We start from the raw sequence: 7466 nt of genomic DNA on the forward strand, positions 1-7466 counted from the left end.
TACAACTTCTTCTACTACTGATACTACGTCCACTACTTGAACTTGTACTAGTACTACTACTGATACTATGTCCACTATTTGTAATAGTACTACTACTACTACTACTACTACTACTAGCCTACTACTGATACAACCTCCACTACTTGTAGTAGTACTAGTACTACTACTACTTCTACTACTGATACTACGTCCACTACTTAAACTTTTACTTGTACTACTACTCCTTTTGCTACTAGCCTACTACTGATACTACCTCCACTACTTGTAGTAGTACTAGTACTACTACTACTACTACTACTAGAACTAGCCTACTACTGATACTATTTCTAATACTCCTACTACTAGCCTACTACTGATACTACCTCCACTACTTGTAGTAGTACTAGTACTACTACTACTTCTTCTACTGCTGATACTACGTCCACTACTTGAACTTGTACAAGTACTTCTACTCCTTTGCTACTAGCTTACTACTGATACCATGTCCACTACTTGTACTTGTACTAGTACTGGTACTACTTCTAGTTTACTACTGATACTACCTCCACTACTTGTAGTAGTACTAGGACTACTACTACTAGTACTTCTACTTCTACTACTACTAATACTACTAATACTTGTACTAATATTACTAGTACTAGTAGTACTTCTACTACTACTAATACTACTAATACTTATTCTAATATTACTAGTGCTAGTAGTACTTCTACTTCTACTACTACTAATACTTGTACTAATATTACTATAACTACTGCTAATACTACTGCTACTACTAATACTGCTTTTACTCATACTACTAGTACTACTGCTTCTACTACTACTGATACTACTCCTTCTAGTTCTATTAGTACCCTACTAATACTAAAAACAAAAAGAACATTCAAATATTAAAATGTTCAGCTCTTTAAGGACATTTCAACTTCTCTTCAACATTTTTTTGCCTTTCATATTCTTTTCAAATATTCAGGTTTTTCATATTTGTTCAGCTATTTAGCTTATTTCATACGTTTGCAGATATTAAGCTTTCTTAATATTATTTTCAAATATTTAGCTTTTTTCATAATTTTGCACATATTCAGCTTTTTCATACTTTTCACATATTCAGCTTTTTGAATATTCTCTTCAGCTATTCAGCTTTTTCATACTTTTGCACATATTCAGCTTTTTCATACTTTCCACATATTCACTTTCCACATTTACTTTTTTGAATATACTTTTTTTTTACAATGAAACTCTATAGAGATAACCTTCAAATCCTCTTTATCATGCTCCACTTTGAAATGTCACTGCTTTTACATACTTACTGACTCAGCAGTCACATAGTATTGACCAGCCACCAGTCAAAATTGCCGTAAATAGAAGCCATTCAACACATTCAAAGCAATGTCTATAAATAAAAGTTAAAGTCTGATTTTCAAAGTGTTTTGTATATGACGCTAGAATTTCCGAGTTCCCCTGAACGCCTTAATCAAAGTTTGCTGCGCAACACAGGAGCTTTGCCATTTTGTGCTGAGTCTTGAATGGTGAGTCACTCTCAACCTCTCTCCCATCTAATGATACTAATGTTAATGTTTTAAGCAGTAAAAATTACAGTTATTAAGTTATAAACGTGGTTTCTAACTCATACAGCATTCTAACATGAATGTATAGGTGAAATATTTTCCCTACACAGCTGAGTAAAGCATATTGTTGGCTAGCTAATATTAGCGACGATGCTCATGCTAGCATAGCGGCCAATGCTAACTTTAGCCATGGTACCTGACAAAACAACTGCTTAGTGGTTTATTTTATTTTCGTTTTTCTTTTTAAAGATGTGTTTCCACTAATTCCACTATCTATCCTGACATGAATGTGAAAGAGGAACATGTAAAAAAAAATAACCAGTAACAAGCTAACTGATTATTCTGTTGATGTGTGTTTCGGGATCAGTTTTAAACCAGCAGTTTTAGCTGTTAGCAGCACTCAGCTAGGTAACTTAAGGCAACCATGGGTGTTTAATGTGATCCAGGGATCTCTTCAATCTATCCGTCTAACTAACCTTTACACTGGAGAGTTTAATTTTAATTTAATTTATTGTTGAATGTGCATGTAAGGCCAGTCTACATAAAGCAGAGGTGTTACACACCCGTGTTTCCCTAACATTGTACAGGCCTGGCGGGGCCGCCAGTCCAGGGAGACCTACCGCCAGGCCAAAAAAAAATCAATACGCCAAAAATAGTCCACCTCTCAATTTATTCATAAATCGATAATCATTTACATTAGGAGCGCCTCCGCGCAGCACAGTAGACTTGCTCCGCACGACGCGCGTCCGCAACAATCCTCGCCGCGCGCTCCCGCTACGTTCTTCTTCATGTACTTTACGTGCTTGATGTTGTTCTGATGCCGCTCCGCCTCGTTAAACCACCACGATGTCGCTTTCTACTTTGAAAACACGGAAAGTTGACACTGTATTTTGGTAAGCTGTTGCACTCTCCAGACTCGTGGTGTGAGCGGAACCGGACCGGTACCGGAACCGGACCGGTGCATTTATAAGAAAAATGCCGCTGTGTGTCTCCGTCCAAAATCCGCTTTCCTCGCGCTGCCTGCTCGCACAGATCCGCTCGTGCGCACATTCGCTGATGCAGGTCGAGTGTTGTCGAGAAATATATGCAGAGATATATTAGGATGTGCTGACGTATGTACTACCGGCTAACGGGCCAAAGCCCGTTTGTGCTGGAGCAGTGTGAATGCAAAGCTGCGAGGGCAGAATTGCAGACTGCTTGCTGTGCCGCCTGACTTAATCCAACTGCACCATCCCGTCTCGTCTGTTTAGGGTTTTTTCGGTGGGTACCACCGGGCCTGAAAAAATTCTAGGGGAAACACTGCACACTAATGAGCCAACCTTTATGAGTGAGCTTGAATAAATAATGCTGGTATTAAATAACAGTAGTTATCTATCTATCTACTATACAGGCTATACTGTATGCAGGCTCTACTGTAGATATTTTGTCTTAATGTGTAAGCTGCATTCAAGCACATCATATTTATTTTATATTTATTATGTCGATATTGCGGTTGTGACTTAGAGCCAGACTATCTCTATTTTATGTTAGACGAGGTGGAACATGGCAACGTGGATAATTCACACTGGACCTGATGTTTATAGTTGACATGGAAAAGATGCATGCTCACTGAGTTTGTCACATTGTTTCTTCTCTTTAACAGAACATTCACAGATCTCTACACTTTGGTAAGTAAAGCAATATTTTAACTGAAATTTAATTGACTGTAGGTAATGGTTTAATAATTTACATCTTTTTATTTTGTTTAGAAAAAACATTCATACATGATTGAAATCACGCTTTGCCTTTATTTAGTTTACTGTGACTATTGAATGCAGCATGCACTGAACAGATTATTGCAAATCTTAAAGGTCCTATAAAGAGAGTACTTTATTAATACTGGTGGGGAATATTACGGGAGCTTACAGGTGTGGTCTTAAATTTCTGTCACTGTGTAAACCAAAACATAGATGGTAATGGTATTATATCACAGTATATAAAATTCCTATGTAATTGCTTCTGAAGGGGTAAAACACTGGTATGGCATCTTTTACTGGGAACTTCTAGGACATATAAATAGTACAGAGGTATTTTTAGAACATTTATAGTGTAAAACTGCAATAGATGATTTGTTGGCGCAGCCTGCACGCATTGTGTGGTCAAGTTGTTGCTATTTTAGAGCCACTCTCACACACATTTAGTCTAATACGTACACATTCTTTTCTTGATTTGTACTCATTACAATGACAAGAAGCATGATTAGGCATGTATAGTTGACATGGGTAGTTTATATTATAATATTGCTAAATGTAAAACAATTACAATTTTTACCTGGGAGGCTTAAAGTGGACAATAACAAAAATACCGTCTGCAATTGCACTGTCAATGACCTCTCTGCATGATCAATTAATACTTTTCAATACTACTTTTCATAAAGTTGTTTTTAATGTCATGTGCAAATAGCAAAATATTATGACTTCCCTTAATTTTAATAATAAATACCTATGTATAAATATCAGTGATGCAAAATCTGCAAGTTCTAGCTGTCACACACTGCAAGTGTGAGTGAGCACAATTGCAATTACATTTATTGTTTATTTGTAAATATTTATTTGTGATAGTAATTTCCACTACAGTTTTGTCTTAGTTTTTTCTGCATTGATAACAGCAAAAAGTCTGGTCACGCCTATTTCAAAGGGCATTTACAGGCTATAGGACAGGACTGGAGACTAAATTAAATTAGCTAGTAAGAGGTAAGATTTATCAATATGGTTCTCAATCCATGTTCTCACTTGGGTCAGTATTTTTATTTTTTTGTGCGTGAAAATCAGACTTGGTGGGCTTAACAGGGATGTTTACGCTAAATGTGTGAGGTGGACCTCAAATCCCAATTGTACTGTAAAGTTATAGTGCAGTTATTAATCAGATTATTTCATTTTAAAGAGGGTGATAGTTGTATGAGTGGACGGGAGTGTCTATATCAGTCATAAGTCTGTTAGGGTGAAGAGTGAGGCTTCACCTCCTGACCCCCTGTCTTGACACGGACAAGATTGGTTGTACAGGCAGGAAGGACTTCCTGTAGATCCTTATTTTAGCTTTCTTGAAATAGTAGTGTGACTTGAAATGAGCTGTGAGATCATGAGGTAGCTTCTGAAACTGATAATCTTTCTCTCTCCCTCCTTCCTGTCTCTAATTGCAGACATCCCTGTTGGTGACTCTGAAGTGTAAGTTTACACACATGGATTTTGATTTTGCTATCACTAACCTGATATTTCTTTGATTGACATTTTAGAATGACCTCTTTCTGCCTCATGCCCAGGTCCACATGGAATGTGAGCCCTTACACAGATTTAAAAACAGAAAAAGAATATAATTTTCTAAGGAGAAAATTTTAGGAGTAAATAAAAAACTTTGTGGTGCACAATGAAAATTAATAATAATTAAATTAAGTAATGTGCTTTTTGCTTAATAAAGGAACACGAGAAGACATTTACAAGCAAACTGATTTAATTCGTGTAAATGTAAAATGTACACAATGTTTTATAATTATTTCTGCTTCAAAATTGTTTCAAAATAATTATTTATTTGATTATATAAATATGTATACTTTAAATTGATTTAAAGTGTTCATTTTGGCAGCTATTTTAGATTTAGTATTAGTCTTTTAACGAAAATGCTAATTAGTTCTAGTCATTTTTATTCTTCATAGTTTTAGTTGATGAAAACCAAAACATTTTAGTCCAGTTTACCTGTTCAGCTGACTTTAGCAGTTCAGATAACAGACACTCCACTGCCCTACTGTTATTACAGACACCTGAACTAACCACAGACACTTGCTACAGCGAGTGCTGCAGAATGAAACACATGTATAAACCTGCTGATCAGATGAATTGACTTATTAACTGAAGGTACTGTTCCGGCCCACTCTAACACCTGGTTGAATGATGAACGATGCAGCTTTGCAGTAACTCCTGAGTCCTCCGAACACCTTCAGTAGTGATACGTGGGTCAGTCACACTCTCACCCACCACTTGAGTGTGTTTGAGAGAGAGAGAGACAAAGGGACAAGCCACAGAGAGGGAGAAAAGACGGAAGGTTTAAACTACATTTTTGCCTCGTCTTTTTTCGTCAAAGAATATGACCGTTTATTATCATCACAATTAACGTTAAATGACAGTGCTGCCATCTCATCATAGTGTCGTTAGTCAGGAAAAAATAGGTAGTTGATGAACATGTATCCTCTAGTTATCGTTACTTGCACTTGAGTGCATAAGGTTGAAGGTTTATTTAAACTTAAATTAATATAAAATCTTACAGTCTTGATAAAGAGCTCTTAAGACTACAAATTGAAACATAATACTAAAAGTAAAGTAAAGAGGCTATTTCATTACCCCCCTACTCCCTGTCTAACTGCAGACCATCAGTGTCAGCAACCCTGCGGTGACTCAACAGTAAGTTCACAGACATGAATGAAATGCTGAATTTCAGCACTGAGCTTCAAATTAGTGGATGTTGCCTATACACACTTACCAAAGTGGCAGTGATATACTGAGTCTTGTAAAACAGCCCACTGACTAGATGCATTTCATAACACCATTGTCTTTCACATAAATCTGGCAAAACCAGAAATGTAGTAATACTAGGGCTATTTGTTAGTGATTATGTTTTTAGACTGTTCATGTGAAGACACCTTATTACTGATATTTTATCTTTGGGTAGAAGTTACTTCATTTGATTTCTTACATTGAAACTGTCTAATGTATTATTATTTTTCTGTCTTACAGGTCCGGCTGTCCAGCCTCTCTCCTCTCCTCTCCCCTATCATATTGGCTTTCGATCTTTGTATATCTTCTATCCACTCTGACTTAAATATTGGCTCTTCATTCTATCCTGTCATATCTACCCCTCTGTCTAAATTGTGACATTCTACCTGTCTATCCCTCTAATCTGTCAAACATTGTGACTCTATCTCTTGTGATCTTGAACCAACATTGAAAAACCTTGATATTGAAACCTTGCCTTGAAACTTTGAATATTGAGAACTTGACTACTGAATACTCGGGTTGAAAAGTGCCTGGATCTGACTATTTTTGGAATCTTGAGAGTCTCTTTCTCTCGTGCTCATTCTTTCCTGTCACCTCTCCTCAATCCAAGAACCTGATCTACCTTTGACCAGAACTCTGAGAGATCTCTGCTCTCAATCTCTATCTATCTCTATACCCATCCTCTGAACCAAAGATCTTTGGATCTTTACAATTTGCAATTCATTATTTTTGAAAAATATAACTGTTTTTCAAATTGAATAACATATTCAATTTTTTTGAAATACTGTATAATTACATAATTAATAATTGAAGCTTAAGAGAATTGTTTTTCTCCTAAATTGATTTGAACAAAAAATTGAGAACAAGTTTATTCCAAAGACTGTAGAAAACAACTATTGCTTACTATTTTAACTTTTGAATTGAAAATTACAATTTTATCAGAAAACATTGGACTTGAAATACACTCTGATTAAAAATTGAAGCTTGTAAATTTGAAAAGTCATTTATACTAGAAAAGTCGTGTAGTTGTTCCTGAACGGTGCTGCTGTTTCTGAGATCTGTTGGTTTGTATCCAAAGGTTTGTTTTGATTGTAATTATCTTCACACTTTGTTAACTTGAATAGTGTTAATAAGTGTAAAAGTAATACAACTACATACATTGTATTAATTATTATCCAGTTCAATTATATTATTATTTGTACACACATTGTTTGAGTCTGTAAGTGTTGTGTTGTTTAACCTGAAATAAACAGACAGACGATCTGTGAGGAGGACCTGGCTGTTCCCTGTCTGCAGACTCAACCTTCTTCAGCTACCAGAAGAACTCATCTGTCATCACACTCACACAACAACTGAAGTCCTCATATTCAATATAAACCTT

The 7466-nt window shown here is 36.0% G+C and overlaps 1 long non-coding RNA gene across 2 annotated transcripts; it reads left to right on the plus strand.

Annotated features, from left to right (window-relative positions):
- The first annotated feature begins 1508 nt into the window (after window positions 1–1508).
- LOC311027213 lies at window positions 1509–7250 on the plus strand. Of its 2 annotated transcripts, XR_014598575.1 has the most exons (4): window positions 1509–1523; window positions 3205–3229; window positions 4741–4765; window positions 6326–7250. It is a non-coding gene; the product is annotated as an uncharacterized lncRNA (long non-coding RNA). The 2 variants fall into 2 exon arrangements; XR_014598576.1 differs by lacking the exon at window positions 1509–1523 and having other exon boundaries at window positions 2876–3229.
- The last annotated feature ends 216 nt before the right edge of the window (window positions 7251–7466 follow it).

The sequence above is a fragment of the Eutrigla gurnardus genome, assembly GCF_963514095.1.
Source record: "Eutrigla gurnardus genome assembly, chromosome: 16".
In the NCBI taxonomy this organism is placed as follows: domain Eukaryota; kingdom Metazoa; phylum Chordata; class Actinopteri; order Perciformes; family Triglidae; genus Eutrigla; species Eutrigla gurnardus.